The 17,655-nt window shown below is 38.9% G+C and overlaps 1 protein-coding gene and 1 pseudogene across 1 annotated transcript in view; both read left to right on the forward strand.

The window, feature by feature from the left end:
* Positions 1 to 17,655, forward strand: part of LOC117487736 (up-regulator of cell proliferation-like) — a gene marked incomplete in the record, with an annotated part of 233,858 nt that overhangs the window by 20,715 nt on the left and 195,488 nt on the right.
* The window catches only part of LOC117487737, a 32,223-nt pseudogene continuing 17,572 nt past the window's right edge, over positions 3,005 to 17,655 (forward strand).

The raw sequence follows: 17,655 nt of genomic DNA on the forward strand, positions 1-17,655 counted from the left end.
ATCACCCGGTGCTTTATGACCAGTCCCTATTTACCTACCGGGATATAAACCGGAGGAGCCAGGCATGGAGGGAGGTGGCAGAGACAGTGGTATGTTTTCGCCTGTTTGGGGAGTTTATATCCAGTTTACTTCAAACTTTTTTGCTTCGTATGTCGGGGGCGGGAGATTCATGTGATTGGTTGTTGGTGCCTTGCTCGCAAAAAATCCCCAAGCTTCAGATACGCCCACCTCCAAGATTTTTTTAACGCTGCTGTGTGGACGGGCCGTAACGGTGCACAGCTGATAGAAAGGGACACCTAGTGGTTAAAGCACGTTATTGAATTTTATTATTTGTATTATTAGATATTAATAGGAGACACAGACAGACAAACTAATAAGGATTTAAAATAAAGAAGTAAACACAATAAGTGTGGCTTGATATTGAGTTAGAAAAAGGTTGATATTTCTTCGTTACAGCAGCATGTGTAACAGTTTTAAATATGCAGTGGTGTTTATTTGTAAATCATTTAGTATGATCACACACATTCTGTGTTTTATATTTAATAATTCTGTGTTCTTTATTTATTGAATGTTCAATACCTGACAAGGTCGGAGATGAAAAACTTGGGTCGCAGGTTCCTCAACAGTGCATTACAAGACATCTATCAATATGTGTGTATACCTCCACCATTAAACTGTCGTATTCTGCACATTTCTTATACTATCTACATACATCTTATAAGAGTATAATACATATGTATAATATCAGTTCAAATAAGTGCTTAAACATACAGTAGTTAACATTGCAGGAAAGCAATATATTAGTACTTTGTCAGGCTTAATATTTATCTGTATACCCCCCATAATAACGTGCTTTAACCACTAGGTGTCCCTCTCTATCAGCTGTGCACCGTTATGGTGTAAATATAGCCTATCTACCAATTGGATCAAATATAAAAGTCAGCCGAATTAGTATTGATACTGCAAGGAGACTTATATTGTGAAGAGAAATTGAAGATGTTGTTTAATTGCTGATATATTTATGATCCATGTCACATATTCAGTTTCGGCGGCAGTTCTTCCTGTTTGTCCAGAAGTCTTCTCATCAGGGCTCTAGCGAACTACGGCAGATATGTAATATTTAATGCAGCCGAACCGTGTATTACAATGCCGTTATGTGATGACCTCCAAAGAGAAAAGCAAGCAAACTCGGAATAAAGTATTATTTTATTTTTAAAAAATGTTTTCGGATTTCACATCTTATAAACATCATATCCCAGCTTGCATTGCGGCTAAAACATCCAAATCACCGAGCTGAGGATCTTGCCTACGTCTGTTTCCGGTATTGTTTATGACGGATGTATTTTGTTATTACTGTAGTGCCGAGAGACGGGAGTCGGAGGCGGGGCATCAAAGGTACAAGCTAGACTTTTATTTAGCATCAGAACAACATGTAAACAGCTTCAAGCCCGGGAAGCGAAGACCGGGGTAAACAGGAAGTCTGGTTAACAAAAATGTCCGTGTGGAACAATACCCCAACCCATAGATCCGTGGGTGAATAATGTCAATCACCACATTACACACATTCCTTCACATTTGAATTTGAATTTACATTAAAGCATTTCGTGAGGCCTTCTAAAATGTTTTTAACACTAGAACCGCCAATTGGGTCAATTTGACCCAGAGCTGTTTTTTATTGTGTGTAACTTTTTTTCAATAAAATATTAAAGTCTTCCAGTCCGTAACCTTTCCTGAAAGTGTGTTATGTAGCACCCTACTGTATGTTGTTAAAAATTGTCAATATGAAGTCAGATGAAAGTACGTTATGCTGGCCGGGGTGTCTAAATAATGCTTCCGGGCCAGCGGGCCATTTATAATGTCGAGCCCTGTCATATGAAAAGCTGAGAGTCCACAGATTCTATTGGTATACGTTTCATCCCTGTGCGATCAAAACTCACTGTTCAATAAAAGAACATTTTACCTTGAAAATCAATGCATTCTAATAGCGGGTCAATTTGACCCAGGTGGCGGTTTTAGGTATAAAAAAACCTCTGGCGGTTCTAGTGTTAAATATAATTAGGGTTGTAGTTGAAGAGTTTGTAAACTAGAGTTTTGCCTGGCAACGCAATCGCACAACGGCACGTCCGTTAATTCCACAACCACACACATGGATTAACATCGATTTAATACATTAATGTAGCCTTTGTTTCTGCTAAAAGAGGTGTCAACCAGCTGGGGCAACAAGAAAATCGGCGAAATCGAGTGTGACTATTAAAAAATAAATAATGATTATATTAATATTGACAATAGCAACCGACCGTCGGGGTAGAGCATTTGCCGGAGAGCGTTCTCATGGCGTCTATTATCAATGCTATGGGAGGTCTATGGGACGCCCTGCCCGTTGAAAACTGACGCTCAAGGGGTACCCTGTGCGTAATAGGGTGACGGGGAGGGGCCCTGACCGACCATCAACATGTGACGGGTTGGGAGTGAGAACGTGTTGCCTGTGCAGACCACCAGATCAGCAGGGAGTCACTGTCTCTGCATTGGGGCCCCCTGCTGGTGAGGTGGAGAGTTACATTGTTACTCATTGCAGTGAGGGAGACATTGTGCGAGGGAAGATGGACACAGACAAACAGACACTCAGTATCCGAGTAACTTCAGCTGCTGAGTGTCTGTTTTTGCACAACTTTGGAAAGAAAGATCAGGTGTAATGTAATTTAATAAAAAACAGGCCAACTGCAACAGCTCCACACACAAGTAAGTCAAATACGATCATTGAACAGTTGATGCAAACCATGTAAAATATGTTTAAAATAATGTCAGCAATGTGATGGGAACTCAGAGATGGCTTTTATTGCACATGCCCCTCTGAAAAGCAGGAGACCAACCATAAGTTTCACTTTACTGGAAACTATAATCGTTCCTGCCTGGGAAACAAAACAGAAAGTTACTGCACTAGGAATATAAAAGGAGATGCCCTGGAAAAGGTTTGGCATCGGCAAACCTGACTCAGGACAGATATAGGCTCGACAAAATATTGCATATAGTCTACAGTAGTTAAACAATCCGAGGTAAAAGAAAAGGTATCATTTCTAACATGGTTAATCAACAAAGGTAGGCAAAACTTTCTTTGTCAATTATTGTTTAAATTCTCTCTTTAAGACCCCTAAATAGCTAGTTTTCATGTTGGGCTTTCCCTGGCCTTACACAGATTGAGTCGATTGGTAATTGCCATCTGTGTGTTATCAAAAATCACAGAACAACAGGTGTGTTATGCCGTGTTTTGCATGCACCTCGCGGGAAACACTCATCTTGTTGCGTGCACGTATGAATGAATATGTTTAATATATTTACATTTTATATGAATGATATATATGTTGTTCCTTTAATTTAACATTATCATTTAGGTTGCATACTAAGAGGCAATGGCGCTAATGCAAACGTGTGGTTTTAACTTACAAGTAAATATATCTTCGCTAATATTTAACATAAGGTTTATCATTCTTTCTGCCTTCACATGATACAGGGATTCATGAAGTGAAGGTGTGGGTAGCAGATACTGTAAGAATCACCCACAATGAGTCATAGAACTATGCAAACTGGTTTACTGACTTTCCTATTGTGTTGATTCTGGCTGGAGATTGTTAAGTGACAGTGGTTACATAACATTCTCAACCAACAAAACCTGTGGGCATGCACGAATGCACGAGTCAGGTGGCACAGGTCCTTAAACCAATAGCACTACCCTGGCCTTACACAGATTGAGTCAATTGGTACGTGCCATCTGTGTGTTGTCAAAAATCACAGAACAACAGGTGTTGTGCCGTGTTTTGCATGCACCTCGCGGGAAACACTCATCTTGGCTGGAATAACAGGAGGATGCAAAGAACCAGCGTTGCCAAATAATGCATCCACATAGTAGGCCTAACTTTGTTTCTAGAGTAAGGACACTTCAAATCAAACTGAATCAAATGGTGTTATCAGCACATACTTTATTTGACAGAGTGGATGTTACATTGTTTTTTTCACATTTAAAAACCTCATTTTAGAACAACAGTTTATTAAAGCTGTCTGAAATGCTTAAAAACACAGCGAAAAGAACACAAAAGAGTTCGCCCTGAGAAATAATGAAAGCTTAATCAAATAAACCTTGCAAACTTAGACCAATCATATCAAGGAAATAAAATATTAATGACTCTTAATGTTCATAAACTATAGACTTCAGATTATTTATCATCATTGATGAACCAAAAAGAAAATTATATCGTTTCCAAACCGTACTTTGCCGTACAAATTATTGAAATGTCTGGGCGTTTTCGCTTTATGCTGTGCGCGCTCCCGCGAGGTGCATGCATGTCTCGGCGGGCATAACACCTGTTGTCCAGGGTGGCTGACGGCGTGCACGTATGAATGAATATGTTTAATATATTTATATATATGAATGATATATATGTTGTTCCTTTAATTTAACATTATCATTTAGGTTGCATACTAAGAGGCAATGGCGCTAATTCAAACGTGTGGTTTTAACTTACAAGTAAATATATCTTCGCTAATATTTAGCATAAGGTTTATCATTCTTCCTGCCTTCACATGATACAGGGATTCATGAAGTGAAGGTGTGGGTAGCAGATACTGTAAGAATCACCCACAATGAGTCATAGAACTATGCAAACTGGTTTACTGACTTTCCTATTGTGTTGATTCTGGCTGGAGATTGTTAAGTGACAGTGGTTACATAACATTCTCAAACAACAAAACCTGTGGGCATGCACGAATGCACGAGTCAGGTGGCACAGGTCCTTAAACCAATAGCACTACACCGCTGCATGGCACGAATTGTTGTGGGCTGGGCTGGGTCAGAGTCCTGCCCGTTCCTAACTCATCACGTTTAATCTTTCCTTCATGGCTCATATAGTCTGCTGATTGTTTTTAGCCACTGTGAGTTTTGTGTTACATAGTTGTTGGAGTAGATGGTGTTACACTGTTACAGGATTCTTTTCAATGTTTTCAGTGAGAAGCTGTTTGAATAATCTGGAGAGTGTGGGATGGCTGAGAGTGTATCAGCAATGGGTAGCTCTGATGATGAGGTAAACAATTAAATAACTAAAACATTACAGTACAAATAGATGTTGTCATATACACTATTGTGAATAAGGTATGATTAATTAACTCATTACTATTTCAAATTAAAACATATTTTTCTTATTACCAAGGCATATGATGATGTATCAAATCCCTTCCCTGACCCGTGCCTTGAGGAAGGAAAGAACACTCCAGCAGCACCAGAGTCCGACCGTAAGTGTGACTGTTAATAACTGATCTAATGTAACAAATATATACGCAGCGATATGTAAAGATACTGAGATGTACTTTTCTTCTCTTATGACAGATGTTCCTCCACCAGGGGGAGTAACAGTTCTTAATTCTGACCAGGAGACAGTTTCTCTTGGTTTTCCACCCACTGCAGATTACGCAGATTACATTGTGGTGGGCATTTAAATTCCCTTAAGAGAAACTGATAAATGATTAATACACAAATGTGTCTTTTGCTATATTTAATAAAGTAATAAAGAAAGTCAGACACAATTTAAATCAATCCAAAATGCAGGAACAGAGCAACTTCATCGTCAAAGGATAAAGAAGTTCTGCAAAAGTTGAATAGCAGCTAAAAAAAAGAGACATGAAATAATCAAAAAGTAAAGCATACATTAGTAACAAAATAAAAAAAAGACAAATAAGTACACAACCATAGCTACAAAATTAGAAGCAGCAATTTCAGTAAACTAAGTGACATATATGGCATTGAAGTATTGTGACCTAAAAAGAATATAAGTTGGGATATTTATAAAAATAAGTATGTTCTACATTAAAGGGATTATAGCGCCGTACAAATTGCAGATAGTGTTTATATCTCACATTGCAGGTTTATTGCACAGGATTGCAAGAGTCTCTATTTTTTTGGGTGGTTATACAGTCATTCAACATAAAATAATTCCTAATAGTATCTTTGTTTATGAGTTGGTGAAAGCTAGAGTTCATACTGACCATGGGATACTGGCCCTCAAGATGGCACAATGTATCCAGCACCAATTATTGGCCAGTTGTCGATGAGTGTCCTCCTTAGCCGCTTTCACACAAAGTACTTGCGAGCAAAAAAAATGGCGGCTTCACAAAACTTTTCAGAGTTTTACGGGGCGTGGTTTGCAATTCGCCCAGCCAATTAGAAATTGTTAGTGTGGCCGACACACCCACGAACCATTTCCTCCGCAGTTAAGTACTACCTCTCTAGCAGGGACTATCTGGGGGTGAAAAGGTTCGCGCGAACTAGGGACTAGGCCCAGATCCTTTTTGGTGTGAAACCAAATCTCCCCCCCCTATCGGCCTAGTTCGGGGGGGAAATTACTCCGGTGTGAAAGCGCCTCTTGAGTCTTTTAAGATAATTTCCAGACCCAGAGGTCAGAGTTCTGAGAATTTCATAAATCTGCTGAATTCTGATGCTCACCAATATCTCTATCCACCTCTTTTAAAGGGGACCTATCATGCAAAATGCACTTTTGTACGTCTTTTATACATGAATATGTGTCCCCGGTGTTCCAGGGAACTCACCAAGTGTCAGAAAACACAACCCTCTCTATTTTCCTCCATACCCAAATCTCTAAAAAAGGGGCTGCAACGGATCTGATAAAAACTGATCCAGATTTGAACACTGTCCTGACGTCAGGACAGTAGCGCTACGGCTATTGGGCCAACTCCACCAATCAGGAGGAGACAGCCACTGCCGTTCGAAAGCGCTGGAGACGCTGTAGTACATATGCCAGGCCAGTAGATGGTGCTGTTCTCACAGAATCTGCCCTTGCAAATACAGAGCTAAAAAATGTCAAATTGAGCAAAATGAGGCATGGCTAAAATGCATGATCTGTTTGGTATTTTGAAAAAAAAAAAGTATAAATATGCCTTATATAGGTATGGTCCTACACTATATTATTCAAATATAGCATGATAGGTCCACTTTAAGTCCTTTTACAATTCCATCAATTAGATTATTATGTCTTTTCTCTTCACAAAAATGTACATTTCGGACCTACTTCAAAACTAATGGAAACAGAAGATTGAATTCTACTACCGGTATTGTCAAAGGTTTTGTATCAATGCATTAGGCAAACAGTTTACTGATTGACTGCCCAAAATAGTCATAATTTTTGCAAAATGTAATTGTGTTAAAGCAAAATTCAGTAAAATGTTAGAAATCTAAATGCTAAACATTGGATTGAGGACGAGAAAAATAATGGGTTTAATATTCATATATATTTTTTAAACAGAGACACACCTAGAGAGCTTACTGGAGGATCTGGGGTTGGATCACCACGATGAAGAGAAGCTATCCCTCAGCACAGTTCTAAGCATTGACGAGAAGACCATTACCGATGAACCTGCCAAGTGTAATTCAGATCTTCCATGGTATTTTCTGAAGAAACTAATGATGGTTAATGTGACAGCTAGGAATGTGAAATGTACATCTGCATGCGAGTCAAACTCTGGGGATCGCTTAGATCTTGATAATCTTGTCAAAAGTACACATTCAGGTGACACACTGAATCCCCTTGACATTATCACTGCTCTCTTCCTGTGCTCTGATGGTTTTGTACAGCAGGAAATGGCCCTCAAAATGTCCATGTGTCAGTTTTCCGTGCCTCTGTTGCTTCCCAACTGTGACACAAAGCAGTGCACACTCATGCTTTGGGCCATGAGAGACATTGTTAAAAAGTACAGACCTCAGTCACTTTCAGAATCCAAGGGATTTATTGAAGAGAGAATTGTTGTCTCTGAACTTCCAATGATATCTTTTGTGAGACTGGGTGAGTGCTCCTTGTCCAAGTCAGAGATCCTCAATAAGCTTCTGAGCAATTCTCAGCAGTGCCATAACACCTTCGTTCACCGCAACATGGATGGTGGTGACAGTCCAAGGAGAATATCCAATGGATTGGTTGAAATGACTTGGTACCTCCCTTGTGGGAACAAAAACATGGATGTCTTCAGCGAGCCAGTTGCTGTAGCTAACCTTCGTGGGGACATTGCTTCATTTGAAACACAATTTGCTTTCTTGTGTCAGACATCTGCAGCAGTTTTTGTGTTCTTTGACACTTTGGACTCTGAGTGTGAGCTGCTAACCAACCAAAACCACAAGGCCCAGATCTTCTTGGTGGGTAACCTTCCAAACAAGCTTTTCAGTTTGGATGCTGTAAAAAAGGTAGCAACCAAGTTGGACTTGACTAACAGCAACATCCTTTTAAAGACTAAGAGCATGAATGATGCAGACTTTGTCAAAGATTTGCAGGAAAAAGTCAGCAATGTATTTGAAAACTCACAGATGAAGATGGGAATTGAGAAGATGGCTGACGTTGCCCATGAACTGGGAATCTGTGTTGATGAAAACTCTCTTGAGTGCCAGACTGCCAAGAAAAATGCAGATTCCATCACTGCAGAAATTCAAGACATTCTTAAATACAAAGAAGCTCAGCTTCCCTTGCAAGGCCAAATATGGAAGGAGCTTACTTGCTTGGAGAAGGAAGAATTCCGGCTTCGGAAAGTTGGGTCTGAAAAAATAGAAGAGTATAAAAGTGATCTTCAGGTACAGAAAACCAAACTTCGGGAAAAACAGAACTCTCAGAACATGTCCAAGGCAATCACATGTTTCATCAATGCAATATCAAGCCCAGGGATTGAGAAGAAAGAGGAGGAGGAGAAGAAGAAGAAGAAGATAGAGAGGTTCTATTTCCTGAAATGGATGCGAATGAACCTCGATAACGTGTCTCGGAAAAAACTCTTTGACCTCAGGGAGCAGTACAAAGAAAAATGCAAAAACCCTGAGAACAAAGAGGAGATCAAGGAGATTGACAAACAACTTTCCAACAGCTCATTAGGGACTGAACACTTCTTCCGTGAAATGGGGCAGATCTATGAAGCTTCCCTTTCCCTTCCTGAAACACACCCAGCACGTCAAAAACTACAGCATCTCCCCAAGCTATGTGCTGAGTTAATGCTTGATGGATTTCCTCTTGAGCTTGTAGATGGAGAAGCATCCAACATACCTATCGGATGGGTGACTGACGTTCTCTCTCAGCTCAATGCCTTGGTGTCTCCTAAGAACAAGATCCTGGTAGTCACAGTTCTTGGAGTTCAGAGCACAGCAAAGTCCACTCTCCTCAACACCATGTTTGGAGTGCAGTTTGCAGTCAGCAGTGGTCGATGCACTCGAGGTGCCTTTATGTTGCTGATTAAAATCAATGAAGATGTCAGAAAAGACCTCAACTGTGACTTCATGGTGATCATTGACACTGAGGGCTTAAAGTCACCAGAGCTCGCACAACTGGACAATAGCTATGAGCACGACAATGAGCTTGCAACACTTGTTGTGGGGCTGAGTGATATCACCATCATCAATGTTTCAATGGAGAATTCAACAGAAATGAAGGACATCCTACAGATAGTTGTACATGCTTTCCTCAGGATGAAAGAGGTGGGCAAAAAGAAGCCCAAATGTCAGTTTGTTCACCAGAATGTGTCCGATGTTTCAGCCCATGACAAGAACCTGCGAGACAGGGAACTGCTCCTGCAACAGTTAAACGAGATGACCCAGGCAGCAGCCAAAATGGAAAAGAAAGAAGAGTACTCGAGCTTCACTGATGTGATGGAGTACAGTCCAGACACAGGAAACTGGTACATTCCTGGACTCTGGAATGGAAACCCACCGATGGCACCAGTCAATGCAGGCTACAGCGAGGCTGTCTATGAGCTCAAGAAGAACATCATCCACATTTTGGGAAGTTGTGGTTCATCAGCTAATAATATCTTGGAGTTTACAGAGTGGATGAAGAGCCTGTGGACGGCAGTAAAACATGAAAACTTCATCTTCAGCTTCAGAAACAGTCTCGTGGCTGATGCATACATGAGGCTGTGCACAGAATTCAACAAGTGGGAATGGGACTTCAAAAAAGAAATGTACACATGGGTTACACACGCTGAAACAAGAATCTCCAATTTTGGTACACCTGCTGATAAATCTAACAAATCTGACATGAGAGAACTTCTCATGCTATTGAAAAGCAAAGCTTTGACTGAGCTGTCTAAATGGGAAACAAAGCTTCTGGAAAATCTGGACCAGTACTTCAAGCAAACAGAGGGTCATGTCTATTTTGTTGAAGGATACAGAGAGGAGTTTAAAAACAGTGCTAAGAGCCTTCGACGAGAAATGGAAAGCTCTGTGTTTAATCAACTCACAGCAGCAGCTGACATCAGACAGGGGATGACACAACTTGATAAAATCAAGGAAAAACACACAAAGGACTTAGAGGGCAGAGTTTGTGCATTGATTGACAAATGGCGAAAGGACAAAGTCAAGATGACAGAGAAAGAGCTGAACGAAGAATTTGAAAAGATGTGGACTGAAACAGTGAAGGAACTATCCTTTACAGAAATGAAGGAGGAGGACATTTTCATACCTGTGTCTCACCGCCTGAGAACAAATCTATCAACCAAGGGAGGTCATGCAAGTGATTTGTTAAGTCAAAAGAACCTGAAAGAATGTGGACTGGTGTCTTTTAAATATACAGTTGAAGGACTCTTCAGTCAATGTGCAGACACATTTAAACAGTGGTTAAACATACCAGGTAATGCAAAGGCTGACAGCATCATTGCAGTTTGCTCACAGATGGTGAGTGAAAAAATGCAAAGAAAGAGTAATTACCATGATACCTACATCGATGAGATTCTAAACATGATTGATGAGAGGCTGCAAAACAATCAGGAAGTTGGAACAGACATCACTTTTGAAGTCTCTCTGAAACAGCACATCTGTGGAGACGCAGCCAGAAAGTTTCAGAGAATGCATGAAGATTTCCTCCAAAAGAATGATCCCTACAGATGTCTGAAGGAAAACAAAGAAAAGTTTCTTGTTGATTTTAAAGACGTGTTCCATAATGTAGACCAGTGCCAGAAGAAGGCAAAAGAATTCACAGACCGATGCTTGAAGCCTGCAGTCAAAGACTTTGTGAACCGTTCCCTGGGTCCTGATATCATTGGTGAAATGAAGACAAGAGAGGAGTTCAGCACAAGAATGTCCTTCCAGTATTCACTTTTACTGGATCTGCTCTCAGAGGATGACTTTAAAAAGTACCAGAGCTTTATTTGTTCCTATGAGAAATATGTGAAGGAATGGATACTCAACAAAATATTGGAACGCTTCTCAAATGGGTCTACGGAGTTTGAGGAACAACATCTCCAGTCATGTGTCAACAGCATAAATAATGCTATCCAGAAAGCTAAAACAGAAAAGAGTGGCAACGTAAAGTCATTTGTTGAAGTTGTCTGTCAGGAACTTGGTGACAAACTGGTCATTTCCCAGGATGCTCTTGGTGCATTCATGACCCTGAACGAGGCCGACCAGGAACAGTTTGCTCACTGGCTCACTGAGTGTGTGAAGGAGATGGCACAAACTCTTAGAGAGAAGTTTAAGAAAACAAACATCCAAACTAAACTACAGAGCCTTCATGTGAATCCTCAGAACGAGCTTTTCAACAAACTGATTGGATGTGGTGAACAGTGTCCGTTCTGCAAAGCGCCCTGTGAGGCAGGAAGAACAGCCCACACTGAGCACTTCACTTCACTTCATCGTCCAGAGGGTCTGGGTCGATGCAGATGGAGTAATACACAAAAACTTTGCATTGACATATGCTCTTCCTCTGTGGACAGCGACAAAGGTTTTAGCTGCAGTGCTACAAAAGATAAATCGCACTCTTACAAGCGTTACAAAGAAAAGTATCCGGACTGGAAAATCCCACCAGATGCAAGCCTCCAGGCATCAGACTACTGGAAATATGTACTGGCAAAGTTCAACAAAGAGTTTGCAGCAGCATACAATGCAAAGCCTGCTGATATTCCTGCAGCTTGGAAACTTATCACACCTGAGCAAGCAGAGGCAAGCCTCAAAGAGTCATTTCATTCCAAATGAGAAACTACAAGCTTTGTGCTCACAGAGGGTCCCGTCCTCCTCATTACAGTCATCATCCTCTCATGGATATTTAAATTACACTTGATTTATATGAAGAGAAGCACACAAAGTAGCATGCTGTTTATGAGATGGCAAGGTTGACCATATGTTCAACAACAATTTACAAGGAATTTGTAAACGTTTCAGTTTGATTAACATACTTTAATTACTTATTTTTTTGGTTGTTATTGTAGTATCAATTAATCAAATTATTTCCTTAAAGTAACTGATGCAAACATTTTTGCTTTTATGTTTTTCTGTGGTTTTGTCATAAACACATTAACAATTTCAATGTTTTAAAATATCATTCAGTCTTCATGTCAACATCAAGATTATACAATGTCTTTATTTGTATTTCAAATAAGTATCTGATTCTTATTATTTACATTTTTATTGACACATTTATAATTGTTGTCTTTTCATTTCTAAGCTGCATCAAAAGCCACACATTTAGATTTTTAAATCAGTGAATGAATCATTGTGTTTTAGTGGTGGTACAGTCAACATGTAAACATGACAGAAAGTCTGTTGTCATCAAGTTCAGTTTGACATGTGACCGTTTCCCAGAGAGTTAGAATCTATTCTTATTTTGTTTCATTTATATATTTACATATTCAATGTTTAACATATCATTCAATCTAAATGTCAACATGTAGATTACACATGAATGTTGTTCTTACCTTATTGAGTGCTATATGTCATTGCCTTACCAAAAACCTGAAAGTCTTTCTTTGTATTCCAATCAAGTATTTACCTCCAAATATTTACATTTTCATGTTCATGTTATAATATTTACTCAAAATGTATTATGTTAGTTTTCATTTTCAAATGCCACATTTTTAACATTTTTAGATCAATTAAAGGATCATTTAGTTCATATTCAGCATGTCAACATGTAAACATGACAACAAGTTTGAATCAAGTTAAGGATGATATAAAGATGGTATTGTTTTTGTGAATATTTGTTTTGTTGCATTTTTTATGTTTTAAAGATATTCCAGTCTAAATGTCAACATGTCGGTTATCCTTCAGGTGGTTTTATTACCTAATCCAGTTTGACATTTAATTGTCTTTGTTCAAAATCTATAACCACTTTTTTTTCCTGTCATTTAAGAATCTGATATCACATATTTACATGTATTACTCACTTAATAGATCATTCAATATAAAAGTGCTATTGTCAACAAGTAACAGCATCATATATGATCTTTCTTTTACTCAGATCTTCTAATCTTTTGTTTCTGTGAAGTATCTGATTCTTTATATTTACATAATAAAAAATACCATTAATTCTTTATACTGTTCATTTCTTTATAATGTTAACATGTATACTTACTACTGTTTACTATTTCAATAAAGAGACCACATCTGCAGACTGGCTATGAATGTATTTAATGTTTCCCAGATCAGAATCACAGCATACAGAGTATAATAACTTCTAAAGTAAACAGAAATATCATCACTTCATTCATTTATATAGTTTAAATATACCCTTTTTTTAATAACCATCTTTTTTTTAATTCCATCATTTAACATTTTTCTTCATTTCAAGTCTCGGGTTTCTGAATTCAACAAATTGTGTGTGTGTGTGTGTGTGTGTGTGTGTGTGTGTGTGTGTGTGTGTGTGTGTGTGTGTGTGTGTGTGTGTGTGTGTGTGTGTGTGTGTGTGTGTGTGGCTAGGTGTGTCCACATACATCCAGTCTGATCCACGGCTAATCACAGGTTCAGACTCTGAAAGTGAGAGACATTTTTAGATTGAATTAAAATGTAATTACAACCGTTAACCTGAAACTCTTCACTGCTACATCATACAAGGGCACCACAACCTCCATGACATTTTAAATAAATGGATTACTGACATCTAGAGGACATTTATTGCAACAACACCTACTTAGAATATAAGATCAGGATTTCTCAGGTTTCCTAATTATGTGTCTCTTTAAAAACATAGAGACATGAAACTATAAACACTTGCATATGCCCCACATCTTTCCTAAATGTAAAGACTTGGTCATTTATATTTGGAACAGCCATGTCATCTAATAAATGAAATTGACGTGGCAAACACTATTGTTGCTTCAAGACTTGCAACGTGAAAAAGAAACAGCAACAAATTGCAAATCCAGCAGTAATTCTTAACACTACTGTAAACATTATACTGAATGTCGATTAATCGGTTAACAGAAAGTTGTTACAAATGCCAAACATTTCCAGCTTCTACAATATTAATGTTGAAGATGTTCCCCCATGTTCTATAATGTTATAGAGCAGATAAATCAAGTAGCTACATAACCAGCAGATAATGTTAGCTAACAAAGCAAATAACCTCTGGTTAGAGAGCCTTATACTAAAAGCAGGCTTAATAATAATATTTTAACAGTGAGAGTAAATCCAGAAATTGAGATGATATCTAAAATAAAAATGTATTTGCATTTAACTGTGGAAAATAAGTATTTGATCCCCTTGCAAGTGGGTAAACTTACAAAATCGGCAAGTGATCACATACTTATTGTATGTATGTATGTATATATATATATATATATATATATATATATATATATATATATATATATATATATATATATATATATACATACTGTATACAGTACCAGTCAAAAGTTTGGACACTCCTTCTCATTCAAAGGTTTTTATTTATTTTAATTATTTTAATTATTTCTACATTGTAGATTAATACTGAAGACATCAAAACTATAAAAGAACACATATGGAATTATATAGTAAACAAAAAAGTGATGAACAATCCAGAATATGATTTATATTTTAGATTCTTCAGAGTAGCCCCCTTTTGCCTTGATGACAGCTTTGCACACTCTTGGCTTCTCTCAGTCAGCTTCATGAGGTCGTCACCTGGAATGGTTTTCCAACCGTCTTGAAGGACTTCCCAGAGGTGCTGAGCACTTGTTGGCTGCTTTTCCTTCACTCTGCGGCCCAACTGATCCCAGACCATCTCAATTGGGTTGAGGTTGGGTGATTGTGGAGGCCAGGTCATCTGACGCAGCACTCCATTACTTTCATTCTTAGTCAAATAGCCCTCACATAGCCTGGAGGTGTGTTTGGGGTCATTGTGTGTTGAAAAACAAATGAGGGTCCCAGTAATCCCAAACCAGATGGGATGGCATGGCGCTGCAGAATGCTGTGGTAGCCATGCTGGTTAAGTGTGCCTTGAATTCTGAATAAATCACCAACAGTGACACCAGCAAAGCCCCCCCCCCCCCCACCATCACACTTCCTCCTCCATGCTTCACGGTGGGAACCACACATGCAGAAACCATCCGCTCACCTTCTCTGCGTCTCACAAAGACACCGCGGTTGGAACCAAAAATCTCAAATGTGGACTCATCAGACCAAAGTACAGATTTCCACTGTCTAATGTCCAATCCTTGTGTTTCTTGGCCCAAACAATTCTCTTCTTCTTGTTGTTCATCCTCAGTAGGTGGATCTTTGCAGCAGTTGGACCATGAAGGCCAGATTCACGCAGTCTCCTCTGAACAGTGGATGTTGAGATTTGTCTGCTACTTGAGCTCTGTGATCATTTATGTGGGCTCTAATCTGAGGTGCTTTAATTTGTGGTTTCTGAGGCTGGTAACTCTGATGTGTTTATCCTCTGCAGCAGAGGTAACCCTAACTCTAGGGGGTCCTCATGAGAGCCACTTTCATCTTAGCGTTCGATGGTTTTTGCGACTGCACTTGAGGATAAATTCAAAGTTCATGACATTTTCCGGATCGACTGGCCTTCATTTATTAAAGTAATGATGGACGGTCGTTTCTCTTCACTGAATTGAGTGGTTCTTTCCATAATATGGATTACAACAGTAGTCAAATAGGGCTTTCCACTGAGCACTAACCCTACCTCTGCACAACACAACTGATGGTCTCAAACACATTAAGAAGGCAAGTGTTTCCAAAAAGGCACACGTGTTCATTGAAAACCATTCCAGGTGCCGACCTCATGAAGCTGACTGAGAGAAGCCAAGAGTGTGCAAAGCTGTCATCAAGGCAAACGGGGGCTACTTTGAAGAATCTAAAATATATAGGTCACCCATGTAATGAGCCCACTTACCTTCAGAAGATTCTTTCAAGTGTACCCAGGAAGGAGAAGCCTTATGTCGTCACACTGTGTCGGTAATTGAACTTACACAGCTGTCCCACTGCAGAAAATTAGAGAGTAACATTTGTTTGCGTTTTCATCTTTAAAATATAATTCAAGAGAAGGATGTATCTGTTTATATCTGCCAAATATCAAAAGTGACTAGTACTTTTAACATCATTTCCAACTTTCCTTTTTTAATGGTTGGTGAAATGCAGTTTTCTATCTGCATTCAAATGTGCTTAAAAACAAACAAATACTGAGGTTGAACATGCAGTCAAGATAAAGTAGAAGCTCTTGGAGGAATGACTAAATAGGATGCACAGCGTTTCAAACTAAATCAAATCATTCCAAAAGCCAAGTTACACAACAGGTATCTGCCATTTGTGGGCGTGCCAGTAGGCAATGGTTCATGACGAGCCACTGATATCGATTACTGGACAATATGTTATTCTGAGGCAACACAAAATAATGAGGTACCATTCCCATGTAATAAGAAGAAAGCTAAACATGAATCTGGTTGGAGAAAAACAAAGAAAGAAAGACATTTGTTCTCTGACTCTTAATTACTAATTATTTGTTGTTTTACTAAGATTTAAAAGCCATGCACATTTTTTCAAACGGCCGATCACACCATTTTCTCTTTTAAAAGTTAATACAGATGGCATTGTCTTGTCAAATTGTAGACTTGACCAAATAAGCTTCTAAAAATATAGCTGTCGACCAAAGCACACTTTTCTATTAGCAATATGTTGCTTACTTAGATCCCATTGTGATAGAAAGAGCAAATGGTTCCCTTTGAAATTGAATACATGTGAAAATGTAACCTTGAATGTATTCATAGTTTTACTTTGGTAGGCTATTAATTGTACCTGGGAATGTGTAACCATCATTGTCTGATTGAAGGAAACGATGTGTCCTAATTCTATAAAAAGGAAAGAACACACCTTTGCTCATGAAGCCATCTGAGGTGGGTTTCATGAAGTTTGTGATATCATTTATTGTAAACTGAATCCTCATTTCCAAGAAACCACATGATGAATGAACTGTCTAAAGCTCAAGGCTCAGGGTCTATTGAAGGAGAAAACACTGAGGCTGGAAAACATTATCACTCTTCAGTGTACCTTCATCAGCATTCTTTAACGGGTACTGTAATGATTTATCAGACTAGAAGCCTGATAACAGTATTATAAAAAACAGAGTGGTGAAACCCTGATAAACCATCTTTTCTATGCAGACGATCTGTCTGCTCTATCAGCGCTGGTTTCCAAGTACGGGGTCAAAAATAAATTGCAACACAACGTTAAGAAGAGTCTTGTCATGATATAGAGGCAAAGGGGATAAGGACCAAAGTGCAATGTGTTGGAAATTAAACAAAAACAATCTTAGGCTCTTTATGATAGAGTCTATGTCTGCTGACAATGTATTGTTGTAGATGTAATAGAAACTTCTGGAGCACGGAGTTGAAAAACAACGAGAACACGGGAGAGCACGAACTTGATGGCAAACACTGAAG

This window comes from Trematomus bernacchii, unplaced genomic scaffold (genome assembly GCF_902827165.1).
Source record: "Trematomus bernacchii unplaced genomic scaffold, fTreBer1.1, whole genome shotgun sequence".
Taxonomy (NCBI): Eukaryota; Metazoa; Chordata; class Actinopteri; order Perciformes; family Nototheniidae; genus Trematomus; species Trematomus bernacchii.